This window comes from Eschscholzia californica, unplaced genomic scaffold (genome assembly GCF_041429995.1).
Source record: "Eschscholzia californica isolate CP2 unplaced genomic scaffold, dmEscCali1.0.p SCAF_4, whole genome shotgun sequence".
In the NCBI taxonomy this organism is placed as follows: domain Eukaryota; kingdom Viridiplantae; phylum Streptophyta; class Magnoliopsida; order Ranunculales; family Papaveraceae; genus Eschscholzia; species Eschscholzia californica.
In genome coordinates this window covers 34,333,734-34,349,501 of record NW_028238461.1, presented here as the reverse complement: position 1 = coordinate 34,349,501, position 15,768 = coordinate 34,333,734, and the positions used below count along the sequence as shown (strand labels likewise).

The 15,768-nt window shown below is 39.8% G+C and overlaps 1 long non-coding RNA gene and 1 other non-coding gene across 2 annotated transcripts; one reads left to right on the top strand and one right to left on the bottom strand.

The window, feature by feature from the left end:
* Window positions 1-6,044: 6,044 nt before the first annotated feature.
* LOC147544270 (uncharacterized) lies at window positions 6,045-7,047 on the top strand. Its single transcript, XR_015239778.1, has 2 exons — window positions 6,045-6,222; window positions 6,316-7,047. It is a non-coding gene; the product is annotated as an uncharacterized LOC147544270 (long non-coding RNA).
* Window positions 7,048-13,244: 6,197 nt separating this feature from the next.
* On the bottom strand, window positions 13,245-13,351 carry LOC147544269 (small nucleolar RNA R71). The gene has a single exon (XR_015224414.1). It is a non-coding gene; the product is annotated as a small nucleolar RNA R71 (small nucleolar RNA).
* Window positions 13,352-15,768: the final 2,417 nt, after the last annotated feature.

Sequence of the window (15,768 nt, the reverse complement as noted above, 5' to 3'; positions counted from 1 at the left end):
ACAATACCAAGCAAAGGGAGAGATAGAAGGAGGCAAGGGGATAGGGTTCTTCATCACTTAGTAGAGTTTGAGAGAGAGAAAAAGAGAAGAAGGAGAAGGAGGAGTGCCGGCCAAGGCAAGGCCGGCCTAGCCTTGGCCGGCAGCAGCTCGGGCTGCACGGCAGCAGCTCGAGCTGCTCGGGAGAAGCTGCTGAGCAGCACGGACGGGACAGCAAAGGGGCGGCCATGCACGGCAGCAGCTCGAGCTGCTCGGGAGAAGCTGCTGAGCAGCACGGACGGGACAGCAAAGGGGCGGCCATGTTAGCAGCTCGGGTTGGTGCTCTATGCTCGGGACAGCAGCTCGTGCTAGCTTCCAACAACCGGGACGGAACAGGCCGGAGCAGCAGCTACAGCCCGAGCAGCTCCATGAAAGGCACGGGAAGGAAGCTTCACTCACGGCCATTGGCAGCAGCCCGGGAGCAAGCAGCAGCTCGGGTTTGCTCGGGACGCACTAGGGACGGCTGGGACAGCACCTATGTGGCCGGATCTACTTGATTTGTTGGCCGGATTCTTCTTGTTTTGGCCGGACCTTTCTGACTTTTCCGGCCACTTTCTTGGCCGGAAAAGTTAGGGCTTTTACTCCCTATGTCATGGTCTTGCTTCCCATATGGTTTGATTTGATTTTGGTTGAAGTTTTCTAGAGAGAGAAAGCTAGGGTTTAGCTTTAATGGAGGTTGTGTTCTAAATGGAGAAGATGATGGTGGTCGCTATGGGGAACCCAGAATTTGCTATGGGGAGATCGGCTGAACCTTAAAGACTCATATTTTCCGACGATCTTAGCCTCGAACCACATCGAAAAAGGGGGAATCTCTCATCATTTCCTTTCCATTTCTTATTCAATCGCCATGTTAGCTAACTTTAGTGTGTCGATTATATGAGATGAAATGTTATGAATTCGTGACTATGTTTAATATGATTTGATGTTTTGATTATGAATTGATGTTCATTTAATTCGATTATCGTTTTGATCGTATTTTCATGCGTCTTGTCAAGCACTTCGCATAGTTAATAGACGAAACGAAGTATTCGATATCGATCGTAGTCTAAGTCATAATTTCATGTGTCTTGTCATGCACTTCACATAGTTAGGCGACTAGACGACACTTTCGATGACTCGGGATTAATCGATTATGATGTTTGTTTGACTAAGTATGATCTCCGGATATACGTAGTGCTTATAGACATCACTTTAGGAGTCGAATATTGGTTGTACCTCGACACATCAAATCGGACTACACATAGTCGTAGGTTTATCATTATGGATTCCCGGACTTCGACACCTCTCTCACTTATTTGTTGCCCGAATCGAGTCTTACCGTCTCCCGACTCTTGTTTCTCCGACTCTTCTCTCGAATCTCTCTCGCCCGTTTACTTTTATCGTTTAATTAGTTTATTTCTTCTCTTATTACTTATTCAATCTAAAACCCCCATTTATCTTTGTTTCCTTTCCTATTTAGTCTAAGTTAGCATTTGATACATAGACCGGGGGATAAGACCCTTCGTTATCCAAACTACCAACTTATCCTTGGATCGACTCCGGTTTTACCGGTTACTACTTGATACCTCCGCTTGGGTGTGCAACTTTTCGGGTGCATCAAGTTTTTGGCGCCGCTGCCGGGGATAGGTTTAGTAGTTTGGATACCGTTTGTTGTTTTGTTCATTAGTTTTGTGATATTTGCTTACTTAGACGTTTTTGTTTTCTTTATTTTGTGATTTCTTATCTTTTTATTTTTGTAGGTACCGTTTTCGAGAAAAGAGCCAAAAGTGACATAAAGGCGAAGGAAAAGGAAGGAATCGAGAAGCCAAGGAAAAGGCGAACGAAAGGACAGGAGCACTCGATAGTATCACATTCTATCTCTTCCTTTTCACTTGTGTGTGATTGTTAGTCTATAAGTGTTTGTTCCCATTTTGCGATAGTGTTAGTATCCTTGAACAGTGTGAGATCATGGCAAGTTGTTCATTTGATGAGAATGACCTTATGCGAACCCTTTCCAACACTAGTCGACCATCTACAAGTCATCAGGACTACTCAAATTTACATAGGAATGGTCCGACTAGTGATAGGAATAGGCGAGTTGAGCCTGACCGACCTAGGATGACCATGGGTGAATATCGACTGATGTATGGAGTCGGTCAGACTCGTCATGAATATGGTTTTAGGGATTATGAGCATGAGGGTAATCAACCCCGTAAGAGTCTTCGAGACTATCGACAAGAATTTGAGATGACCACACCTTCATGTATGAATTTGTCATTTGATGAAGACCGTAGTTCTATTAGTATTGATCGACCACGTCGAAGTCTTCGTGACTATCGACAAGCATATATGAACGGTTCACTTAGTGATGACAATTCCCGACTCGATGATTCCACTCAAAGAGTCGAGTCTAGGTATCTACATGAAGGTAGTGAAGAAAGGACCATGGAGACCATTAGCCCGGTTTGTGCTATTTGTGCGAGCTTAGACCATTTGACCGACTATTGTCACATGATCCGTGTTCCGCGAGAGTCTTCGTCTAGTTATACTCATGTGCCTTATTACGAGGAGATGTCTGAAGAGACTCTCCAATTAGTTTTAGAGTATCAAGCTAGATTCAATCGAGAAATAAAAGAGATCACGGAATGGATTCTCAATATTGTTGATAGAATTGAGTCGGAGCCTATCATCGACGAGGAAGGGGTTTGCGCACCCCAAACTCAAGAGGAGACTATGAATGATGGTGAGGGTAATACACCTAACTCTAGTCTTAAGTTAAATGTCGATGAAGCTCCTGATAGACTATTTGAGATTGAACAGACCGATGACCCTTGTTGCTCACTCCCTCGACCATTGTCATCTCACCATGATCAGATTACATTAGATTTTAATGTTCAGGATGATAGCTCTAAGAGCAAGTTTGGGGATCACACGTTATTGAACTTTCCAATTTTTAGCACTTGTGATTACTTGGATGAGTTATGTAGAAGTGAAGGTGTTGCAACCAACTTTGAGGCTCCCGATGCCTTTAAGGATGTCGATAACATAGTAGTTGAAGATATAGCGGATAGCTTGTTGGATTACTTACCTAAGGAAATTATGGACCTTGACTTGGTCCCCGAGCATATTGCCTTACCCTTAGAGTCTAGTTCGACCTTCCACATGATCTCAGACTCGGTTGTTGACCCCTTTTGGGACACTTCGGACGTCTTCCCTAGCATGTCTAGGGACTTAGTGGATGTTTTATCCACTAAGCTTGAGTTTGACTTCTTGCCTTCGACTGACCTCCCCCCACTTCACTTATATGTCGACCCTTTTGACGACTTCTTAGTCGTTGCCCCTAGCATTCATGCTAACTTAGTGGACCGTGCATCCACTAAGTTTGGGGATGGCCTCTTTTCGGTTTTCGTCTCACTTGCACGTTATAACTTGTATATATTTGTGAGACGATTACCATGTGTATATAACTTTCTTTGGGTTGATCCCCAAATCTTCCGGCTTTTACTATATGATCGTTAGCCGACTAGGTGGTCTTGATGTTTGTGGGTATCATCTCTGGAAACCCTCCGCGAGACATAACTCGTGCTCTTGTGTGACAACAAGAGAATCAAAGGCTAATTGCATAGCTCAATGCAATCGTGTATACCCGCGTTAGTGGTAGAGTTCTATATGGTCATGTTTTTTTTTTATGTGCTTCACTCTCATGATATTTGGTGATATTTTAGGAGCATCTCTTATATGTTCTACTTCTAAGGCGTGGTTTGTTCTAAGTTTGGGGATGGCGCGAGCTTAACATCAACTTGGAACCTATTTATACATGAGCCTTGGTAGTATCATCTTTATCTCCTTCGATCATGGTAATATCTCTCCACTCTTCTCTTTAAATTGATGTGCCTCTTTATCTTTTGGTGAGTGTATGCTTAGAACATTGAGGACAATGTTAGTTTTAAGTTTGGGGATGCGGGATATGACCATAATCAATGCATGACCATGGATTTCAAAGACAAAAGGGTTCAAATTAGCCAAAATTTGAAAAAAATTTTGAACATTTTGAGTAGATTTGCATGTGATTATGGTGATAGTTTTAAGAATGTTGATGCATATGAGTTGAGTTGATGAGTTTTGTGATTGCTAATGGTCTTTGCATGAAAGTCGAGTCTTTTAGTGTTTGTGTTGTGCCATGTGAGTAGCATCTTAGTGAAGAAGAAACATCTCTAAGAGACCTAGAGTAGTCATTAGTGGAGACTTAACCCATGTGAGAGCTCAGAGCCTAAAATGTCCTTCGAGTGTACTCTTCCGCGCTAACTCCGAGTAGAATGAAGAGCTACTCAACCTCGTAACTTATTAAAAGAGCTCATTTGATCTCGTGTGCTCAACTTCCTTAGCCACTAGGAGTGATATTAGGATAGCGAATTAACCTTGTCCTTGTAGTCTATGAAACCCGATGAGAATGCCAACTAGAGGGAGGCGGATACTCCATTACCATCATCATCTTATATCCCGAGAATGAAGACATGAGAAGAAAAGAACGAAGAATGTCAAAAGCAAGTATGAAAGGAAAAAAAAGTTGATTGCACGAATATAGTATTGTGCGAGTTATGTTTGTTTTATGTGATGTTGTGTTGTGAAAAAAAAAGTGAAAAAAAAAGTGAAAAAGTGAAAAAAAGAAAGAAAGAAAGACAAAAAGAAAAAAAAATGAATGATGAATAAAGTTGTTTATGTTATGTTTTGAGCATGTTAGCTCTTTTGTGTGAGTGATGTGATTGTATATATGTGTGTTTGTGTGTATGTTCATGAATAAGTATTCGAAGCAAGAAACGAATGTGGAAATGCTTAAGAGGTTCTATCATGAAGAGTTCGACATTCTCGGGAATCCACCATCATCATCCATTTCTAGTATCCGTTAACCTTTAGAAGACATTCTTAGAGGGTAGAATGGGTGAGAAGGGCGAGTGAGCTTCCCCACTCTATTTAGTGGCTAATTCCTTTTCGAAGATCATTTGTTCCAAAATGTTGTCCTCACCCCTTTTTATGTGTTGAGTCCATGTTAGTGATCACACTCACACATACGAGCGAACCATTCTTGAGCGATTTCATATTTGGAGTGTATGTCCGTGAGGCCGAAGTCGAGGCGAAATGTACTAATTTAGGAATCAAGGTTTTGCGACTTCGGAACATAGATGTTGCTCATTATGGTATGACACTAGCACTTTAGGGTAAGATCATTAGTGAAGGGGCCTTTAGCTTTTATATGAACTTATTTACTTGATTCATTATGTGTTGACATGCTTAAATCCTTTACTATACGAATCATGCTTATCTATGATTTCGATATTGAACCCTTATGTCTCATGAGACTCGATGTTTGTGGGTATCATCTATGGAAACCCTCACGAGACGACACTCGTCCACTAGGGGTAACCTAGGGGTTTAACGGCTTGTTGCATATGCTAAATGCAACCGGGATTCCTCCGAAAGTGAGTTAGGCTTTCATTTTATTTTGTTTGCTCGAGGACTAGCAAAGTTTAAGTTTGGAGATGTTGATGTGACACGAAAATGTCACATTTGGAGAGCCTAACTTAGACTAATTAGTCATTTTCGAGTGTTATCAATAATATTTTATGTGTTTTTCTTGTTTAGGTAGCATATTTGGAGCTAAACATGAAATTCGGAATAAAGGGAGCGAATTATCACTATCATTTCATGTGCCCAAAATGAGAGAAAAAGACTTCAAGCAAATCATATGAGAAGAGGAGTCAAAGACGAGCCCAACGGTGAAAACGGAAGTCAATTCCGAGTTCGGACGGGGAAGTTGTGAAAGAAAGAAGTCGAGGTTCGGTCTTAAAACAAGGATTCTATGAAGGCACCCTCCTTTGGTTGTAATTCTAGAAGGCACCCTCTTGATTTCCAAGTGAAGTCTAAAACCCAAGCCCAAAGAAGATGAAGAAAGAAGAGATTTTGGAGGCACCCAATGGACTCAAGTTTGGGTCAAAATCAAGGTTGACTAAGTCTAGGGTTTGAGTCAAATACACTATTCATCTTCTTCTTCAATCATCATTCTAACAATACCAAGCAAAGGGAGAGATAGAAGGAGGCAAGGGGCTAGGGTTCTTCATCACTTAGTAGAGTTTGAGAGAGAGAAAAAGAGAAGAAGGAGAAGGAGGAGTGCCGACCAAGGCAAGGCCGGCCTAGCCTTGGCCGGCAGCAGCTCGGGCTGCACGGCAGCAGCTCGAGCTGCTCGGGAGAAGCTGCTGAGCAGCACGGACGGGACAGCAAAGGGGCGGCCATGCACGGCAGCAGCTCGAGCTGCTCGGGAGAAGCTGCTGAGCAGCACGGACGGGACAGCAAAGGGGCGGCCATGTTAGCAGCTCGGGTTGGTGCTCTATGCTCGGGACAGCAGCTCGTGCTAGCTTCCAACAACCGGGACGGAACAGGCCGGAGCAGCAGCTACAGCCCGAGCAGCTCCATGAAAGGCACGGGAAGGAAGCTTCACTCACGGCCATTGGCAGCAGCCCGGGAGCAAGCAGCAGCTCGGGTTTGCTCGGGACGCACTAGGGACGGCTGGGACAGCACCTATGTGGCCGGATCTACTTGATTTGTTGGCCGGATTCTTCTTGTTTTGGCCGGACCTTTCTGACTTTTCCGGCCACTTTCTTGGCCGGAAAAGTTAGGGCTTTTACTCCCTATGTCATGGTCTTGCTTCCCATATGGTTTGATTTGATTTTGGTTGAAGTTTTCTAGAGAGAGAAAGCTAGGGTTTAGCTTTAATGGAGGTTGTGTTCTAAATGGAGAAGATGATGGTGGTCGCTATGGGGAACCCAGAATTTGCTAAGGGGAGATCGGCTGAACCTTAAAGACTCATATTTTCCGACGATCTTAGCCTCGAACCACATCGAAAAAGGGGGAATCTCTCATCATTTCCTTTCCATTTCTTATTCAATCGCCATGTTAGCTAACTTTAGTGTGTCGATTATATGAGATGAAATGTTATGAATTCGTGATTATGTTTAATATGATTTGATGTTTTGATTATGAATTGATGTTCATTTAATTCGATTATCGTTTTGATCGTATTTTCATGCGTCTTGTCAAGCACTTCGCATAGTTAATAGACGAAACGAAGTATTCGATATCGATCGTAGTCTAAGTCATAATTTCATGTGTCTTGTCATGCACTTCACATAGTTAGGCGACTAGACGACACTTTCGATGACTCGGGATTAATCGATTATGATGTTTGTTTGACTAAGTATGATCTCCGGATATACGTAGTGCTTATAGACATCACTTTAGGAGTCGAATATTGGTTGTACCTCGACACATCAAATCGGACTACACATAGTCGTAGGTTTATCATTATGGATTCCCGGACTTCGACACCTCTCTCACTTATTTGTTGCCCGAATCGAGTCTTACCGTCTCCCGACTCTTGTTTCTCCGACTCTTCTCTCGAATCTCTCTCGCCCGTTTACTTTTATCGTTTAATTAGTTTATTTCTTCTCTTATTACTTATTCAATCTAAAACCCCCATTTATCTTTGTTTCCTTTCCTATTTAGTCTAAGTTAGCATTTGATACATAGACCGGGGGATAAGACCCTTCGTTATCCAAACTACCAACTTATCCTTGGATCGACTCCGGTTTTACCGGTTACTACTTGATACCTCCGCTTGGGTGTGCAACTTTTCGGGTGCATCACTAACGCTTCAGATGGGAAGAGATTTAGGGCAAACAGATTTGATCATAGAAGGAGACTGCAAACCTTTTACAGATGAGGTTTTGAACGGCCAGGATTCTCTCGTGGCGGATAAAACCCTACATTCTTGAAGCACGCATTGGTCTGGCTAACTCTCCACTATGGGCACTCCAATTTACTCCGCGTGAAGCTAACACCGAAGCCCATCATCTGGCCCATTCTGCTATGGTCCACAGTCCTCAATTGCTCTCTAATCCCTTGTAGTTTTATATTGGTTTTCCGTCTTCTTTTAACTTCCGTGTAATTGACATTTAGCCTTTGCTTTCAATGAAGTTAATTGTCCCCCTCCCCCCCCCCCCCCCCCCAAAAAAAAAAGGAAAGAAAAGCTGAACTATCAGTTGTTGGCAAGAAATCATTATATACTACGAAGAGAATATATAAAAAAAGAGTTCGTGGGTATATAGACCAAAATAATATTCAAAAGAGGTTTATGATCCAATCTTCCCAAAACATGGATATTTAGTCCTTTTACATTATGGACATAATAACCCATTCTTTATGAGAGAACTACTGTCCATGTCCCTCCTACAAAAATTACGGGATTTTTAATTTTCCAGGGTGAATTTGGAATGTTTTTAATGTGGGCGTGATTTAGGGGATTTAAAGCAACTAACGTATAAATCCGAAATTGATTTATCTCTATCTTCTAACCGTTTTGGAAAGCAAATCTATTTCCAAATCAATTCACAAAAAAAATCGTAACCAAATCGATTTTCTCTCTCTTTACAGATTTGGAAACCAAATCAATTTTCTCTCTCTTACTATGTAAATTTTTTTCGATTCAAATCAATTTTCTCTCACTTAACTTTCAGATTTGGAAATAGTATATTTACTAGGATCAATTTAGCGTGATTTGGGGGTTAATATACAAAACATATATATCACTTTCTCTCACTTAACTTTCAGTTTTGGAAATAGTATATTTTTCTGAGAACATTAAAGCAACATATGTTTTCTTTTTTACTCATACATAAATACACATAGAATAAAAATTATGAAACAAATACGTAAATTATGTATTATTTATGACGAGAAACCGTCATTTATCAAGTATACAACATAATTTATCAAATGTATGTGGGTCTTGTTCAATAAATTACACATAATTTCTTTTACATTCATCCTTTACATTCTGTTACAAAAAAAAAGTACAAAATCTTCTTTGGTTCAAAAATGGTGCCCATCCATGTACTCTCCATTAGTTTCGTTGACTCACTTTGATTTGATGATTCTCTTTGAAATTTCATCTGGTATATCAAATCTACACACATAAATACACATACATTAAAGAAAAAAAAATCATATATTGTATTATAAACTACATGTACAGTTTCGTAAATTATATACAATGTTTGTCAAATTTTGACAACATTTGAAGGTTTTGAATAGTTTGGTAAACTTATCAAGGCTACTGTTGTGGGTGAAAAGTACACGTAATGGTAAATAAATAATACATAATTTATGTGCACTTATACGTAAATTATATACATAATGGTAAGAACATGAAGATATACGTAAATTATATATACTTTATTGCAAAGTACACGAGATTTGATAGTAAAGCGAAGTATTTCTACTAATGAAATGAGTACTGTTTTGGTTAAAGCACGGGTAATATTCTATAAATTACCCATAATTTACTATAAATTGTGGTAATTTATGATACAGTACATGTACTGTAAATTCTGTTATGAGTAACCGTACGAAAGAACAAATGTTTCATAAATCCGTATGGATTGAAAACCAGATCTGAAGTAAAAAAATGAGAATATCATTAAGCTTAAACTACAAATCTAAAGATATCTGCTATGATGATTGATTGCAATAATGTCAAACTCGAGTTGAAGGATTAAACATCAAGATCAAAAACATAAATGAAATTTTAAGAGAGAGAAAGAAAATAAACATCAAACATTCGATTGATGATTGATAATCTGATCTCACGAAATATTAAAAACAACAGAAGATTAAACATAGATCTAAAGAAATATGATATTATCACTGGATGCAAACATAACATACTAACTTTGAAGGAATCATTGAATAAGGAATAAACATAAAGATCTTAAACAGTTATGAAAATTTTAGGGTTTTAGTTATGAATCATTGAATAAGGAATAAACATAAAGATCTTAAACAGTTATGAAAATTTTAGAGAGAGAAAATAAACATCATACATTCGAAGTTAATGAATTAGTAAACAAATCTTATAGATATGTATCATAAATTTGATACGTTTTATAATAGAGCGAAATAATTAGGGTTTTAGTTATAAGAAGAAATATTAGATATTAACAATGGTGTTTATAAAGATTTCGAAAGTATTAAACCTGATAAATGATGAATTTGGACAACAATATAATGTAGAAGAAGAAGATTTTCTAAGTTTAATGGAGGTTTGTCAACTAAATCGATTTTAGAGAGATTAAATAAAGAGTTTCCGTTACTGAAAATAATGAAGATATCCTTACTTTGAATAGAAACATGATTGGAGAGAAATACGGGGGATAATAATGAAGATATCCTTACTTTGAATAGAAACATGATTGGAGAGAAATATGGGAGATAAATATGGAAAAAGATATGCATAGATTTCGAAGATAAATTAGTTATAAAATATGGAAAGGTTAGATTAGGGATTATGAAATAATATTTATTCTAGAGATTTGTGTTTTTGATGTGGCGTGAAAATGCCACATTTAGGTCACTTAACTTTGATTAGTTAGTTCTTTTCGAGTTTTATTTCTAATTATTTATGTGTTTTTATTGCTAGGTAGTTTATTTGGGGTTTGGCGTGTAATTCGGAATAAAGAGAACGAATTATCACATTTTCATCTTATGCGGCAAAAGGGAAGAAAAGAGCACCAGGGGTATTTTGGTCATTTTGGTCAAAATCAGAAGTCAAACAACAAGTGAAGTCAATGACGAGTCCGACGGTGAAAACGGAAGTCGATTCGGAGTTCGGACGGAGAAGTTGTGAAGGAAAGAAGCCGAGGTTCGGTCTTGAAACAACGATTCGATGAAGGCACTCCCTTGCTTTAGAAAGAAGCCCAACCCAAGAGCACAAAGAGGAAGAGAATAATAGAGATTCTATGGGCACCTTTTTGGTCCAAGTCAAAATGGCCTAAGACTTAGTCAAGTTTGACTAAGTCAAGTCTAGGGTTGTGTATACACAAGTGAGAAAAAGAAATCAAAAGGGGGGAGACACTATTCATCATCTTCTTCACCAAGAAAGAGGCTAGAGAGGTGTTCTTGAGATTTAGGGTTTCTTGAAAGGTTGAAGGTTGAAAGAGAGGGAAAGAGAGATTAGGAGGCAGTCGGCCAAGCTTGGCCGGCCAGCCCTAGGCCGGCCAAGCAAGGCCGGCACACAAGAAGCTCGGGATTTTCTATGGAGCAGCAGGCCAGATGCATAGAGAAGCTCGGACCAGCAAGCACGTACAGCAGCTCGGACCAGCAATGGAGGTCGCACCTGCAGCAACGCACAGCAGCTGCAGACGCGACCAGCAGCTGCTCCGGCGCGACAGCAGCTCCCGTGGAAGCTTCCCATGCTCGGATCTGCTCGGGATAGCTGCTTCATAGCTCGGGATGGTCGGGACGTGCACGGGAGTGCTAGGGACGGCCGCGACAGCAGCTTCTTGGCCGGACTCTTGCCTTGGCCGAACCCTAGTTTTCTTTCTTTGGCCGAGAGTTTCTAGCTTTTCCGGCCATTATTTTGGCCGGAAAAGTTAGGGCTCTTGTTCCCTATGTCATTGGCTTGCTTCCCATATGATTTGATTTGATTTTGGTTGAAAATTGCTTAGAGAGAGAAAGCTTGGTGAAGCTTTAATGGAGGTTTGTGATAAATGAAGAAGATGATGTTGATTACTAAGGGGAGATCTGATTTTTGCTCGGGGACACCCATTATGCACTGTTAAAGGGAAATCCAGAAATTTGCTAAGGGGAGATCGGCTGAACCTTATCGACTCATATTTTCCGACGAACCTAGCCTCGAACATCATCGAAAAAGGGGGATTTCTCATCATCTTCTTTTCATTTATTACTTATCACCATGTTTAGCTAAATCAAGTGTGCCGATTATATGGATGAAATGTGATGAATTTGTGATTATGTTTAATATGATTTAATGTTTTGATAATAAATTCATGTTCTCTTATTTTGATTACTTGTTTCAATCGTTTTTCATGTGTCTTATCAAGTACTTCGCATAGTTAATCAATTAGGCAATGTGATCGATGATTCGGTTTTATTCGTTTAGGAAGTTTATTTGACTAAGTATTATCTCCGGACATACGTAGTGCTTATGAACATCCACCTTAGGAATCGAGACTAGGTTTGTATCAATCCATTCGATTAGACCGTACATAGTTGTAGGTTCACCACATCGGATTCCCGGACCTCGACACTACTCTCACTTGTTGTTCCCGACTCTTGTTCCTCCGAATTCTTCTCTCAAATATCTCTCGCCCTCTTACATTGATATCTTAGTTTGTTATACTTACTTTATTTTCTTATTGCTTATTCGATTATAAAACCCCTCGTTTACCTTGTTTCTTTCTAATTCTTGTCTAAGTAAGTCTTTAATCTCTAAATCGACGGATAAAATCCTTCGATATCTAAACTACCTTCCTATCCTTGGATCGACTCCGGCTTTGCCGGTTACTACTTGATACCTCCGCTTGGGTATGCAACCTTTTCGGGTGCATCAAGTTTTTGGCGCCGCTGCCGGGGATAGGTCTAGTAGTTAGGATATCGTTTACGTGTTTTGTTCATTAGTTTAGTGTTATTTGCATACTTGGACGTTTATTTTCTTTGTTTGTTTTGTTTTTTTTGAGGTACTCATCCAAGGAGCTTTAAAGGACGAAAGCAAACAAGTTTGTGGATAAAAAGGTAGAGACAAGAAAAGGGAAGAGGATCCAATTGTGGTAACAAACGCCACCTCTAGTATCGTTCCCTAACCTTTACCTATTTGAGCGGCTTAAGTGCATTTGCATCTTGTCTATTATTGATAGTTGTAGTCGACTTGAACACTTGTGATTGCTTGCATTTTTTTTAATTGTGCTTCAATGGATGTTAATGGGAATGATAGTTGGAATGATGGGTATGAGGTTCATCGACCGCTTAGAAGTCTTAGGGACTACCTTGAACCTAATATGGCTAGCATACCTTCATGCATCATATTTCCGAGTAATGTGTGTAATTTAGAAATAGACCCTGAGATTATTCCATTACTTCCTATATTTCGAGGCTTAGAGAATGAAGATCCATATTTTCATTTGAGAGAGTTCGATGAGATTTGCTCGATACTCCCAATCAATGGAGAACTTGAGGGAATCGCTAAGCTCAAATTATTTCCGTTTTCATTAAAAGAAAAGTCGAAGATATGGTTTCATTCTTTAAGGCCTAGGACTATAAGAAGTTGGGATGAGATGACTAGGGTGTTTTTGAAAAAGTTCTTTCCCGCTCATCGAACCACCACCTTAAGAAGAGAAATTATGAACTTTGAGCAAGACAAAGAGGAAACCTTCTTTAGGTGTTGGGAGAGATTTAAAGACCTCCTTCTCGCATGTCCACATCATAACTACGAAACATGGAGGGTCATCGGATTCTTTTACGATGGCTTGACCTCCAAAATGAAACAATTCGTGGAAGTGATGTGCAATGGGGAGTTTATGAGTAAAAGCCCTATTGAGGCTTGGGAGTATCTCGACCTTTTAGCGGAGAAGACCCAAGATTGGGACACACCCGTTAATAGTGACCGAGGTATAGTCGAAGGAGACCATTACTCAAAAAAAGGCATATGCTTTTTAAAGGAAAATGGGGAAGTACATGATAAAGCTTTCAACGTGTCTCGGAAAGAATTTATAGATATGCATGATGGTGATTTGGTGATTGATAGTGTCTGTAGCATTTGTGCAGGTCGAGAACACCTAGCGGGTGAATGCCCTACTATTTCTCTTTGTCGAGATGTCTCACTAGGATGCACAAATGTCGTGGACACTCATATAAAGCCCATAGGTTCAAGGAGTGATGCCTTTACAAATGATTGTGAGAATCTTCAAGAGCCCTTAGTTGGTTTCACTTATGCATCTCATCATAAGAGGAATCTTGAAGATGTTTCGAAATCATTTTATGAGGCAGAAACTCAGATTAGCCAAAACACTTTGCACACCCTTAAAGAGTTGGAGGAAAAATTGAAAGACATCGAGAAAGGGGTTCTACAACCCCAAACTCCAATAAATCCCAAGGGTATAGGTGAAGGTAATACACCTAATGTTAATGTTAAGTCCAATTGCAGTCTCAAAAGTGATGAAATGATTAGCTTGGATACTCCTATGACGGTAGACACACCCGAGGATTGTGCAACTTTTGAGAATGGTAATGGGCATAACAAGGTTTTAAAATCGAAATCTGAGTTTGAACTAGTTGATAAACCTCATTCCGCTTTCCCTCAACAATTGTTCCCTACCAATGATATGAATATGCTGCCATCGATTGTTATGAGGGACAATACTAGTAGTGCTCAGGAGAACCATAACGACATGACTAGTTTGCTACCTGAGACCTTTGTAGCTAGTAAAGATGGACTAGATGTGGATGCCCTCTTGAGCGGAGCTATAGATTTCTCTAAGGACACGTATGATATCGAGACGAGAATAATGTTTAAACGATTGGTTGAACCTTCACTTAAGAAAACTTCTGACTTAGTCCCGAGCCTTATGGACAAATCCTTAAGTTGTAGTTCGACATCTAAACCAATATCTCATACATACGTAAATCCCTTTATTGAAATGCATGTCCTCCCTGTTATTATGTCAAACTTTGTTGCCTTGTCGTCATCCAAGTTTGGGGATTACCTCTTATTTTTTGTCGTCTCACGTATAAACCCATACCATTACATTGTTGCGAGACGGTTCTTACTAGTTAAAACTTTCGTATGGGTAGACCCCCAAATATTTCGTCTTTTGTTATATGATTGGTTGGTCTATTGAGATGGGTTTGATGTTTGTGGGTATCATCTCTGGAAACCCTCCACGAGACCTAACTCGTGCTCTTGTGAAAGCAAGAGAATCAATGACTAATTGCATGGTTCGATGCAATCGAGTGATCCTGCGTGAGTGGTCATTTTTATGTGGTCATGCTTATGCTTCATTCTTATGTTTTATATTGATGTGTTAGGAGTGTTTCTCACTTTGTATACTTTTGGGACGTGGTTCGTTCCAAGTTTGGGGATGGCGATGGGCTTATCATCAACTTGGAACTCGAATACACAAGTCTTGGTAGTATAAATTTTTATCTCCGTCGGCTATGGTAATATCCTTCCACTCTTCTCTTTAACTTATTGTACCTCTTATCTTTTAGTGAGTATATGCTTAGAACATTGAGGACAATGTTAGTTTTAAGTTTGGGGATGGGGATACGACCTTTTGGTCGCATGACATCATGACCTTAGATTTCAAAAGACAAGAGGGTTCAACAAATTGACCAAATTTGAAAATTTTTGGGTAGATTTGGTATGACTCTAGTGGTATTTTTAAGTATGTTGATACATGTGGTTCTTTCTTGATAAATCTTATGCATGCTCTTAGTCTTTTCATGAATGTTAAGTCCTTTGGTGTTGGTGTCTTATCATGTGAGTAGCATCTTAAGGAAGAAGGAACACTTCAAAGTGACCTAAAATAGTCATTAGTGGAGACTTCAACCCATGTGAGATATCTGAGCCTTGCTATTGCTTTTGAGTGTACTCTTCCGCGCTAACTCCGAGTAGAATGAAGAGCTACTCAACTTCGCAACTTTCAAAAGAGCTTAGACGATCTCATGAGCTCAACTTCCTTAGCCACTAGGAGTGACATCAGGATAGCGAATAAACCTTACTCTTGTAGTCCATGAAACCCGATAATAGTGTCAACTTTAGGGAAACGGATACTCCACCATCCATTCATCATACTACTCCCGAGAATGAAGGCATGAAAAGTAAAGAAGAAAGAATGTGAAAGCAAA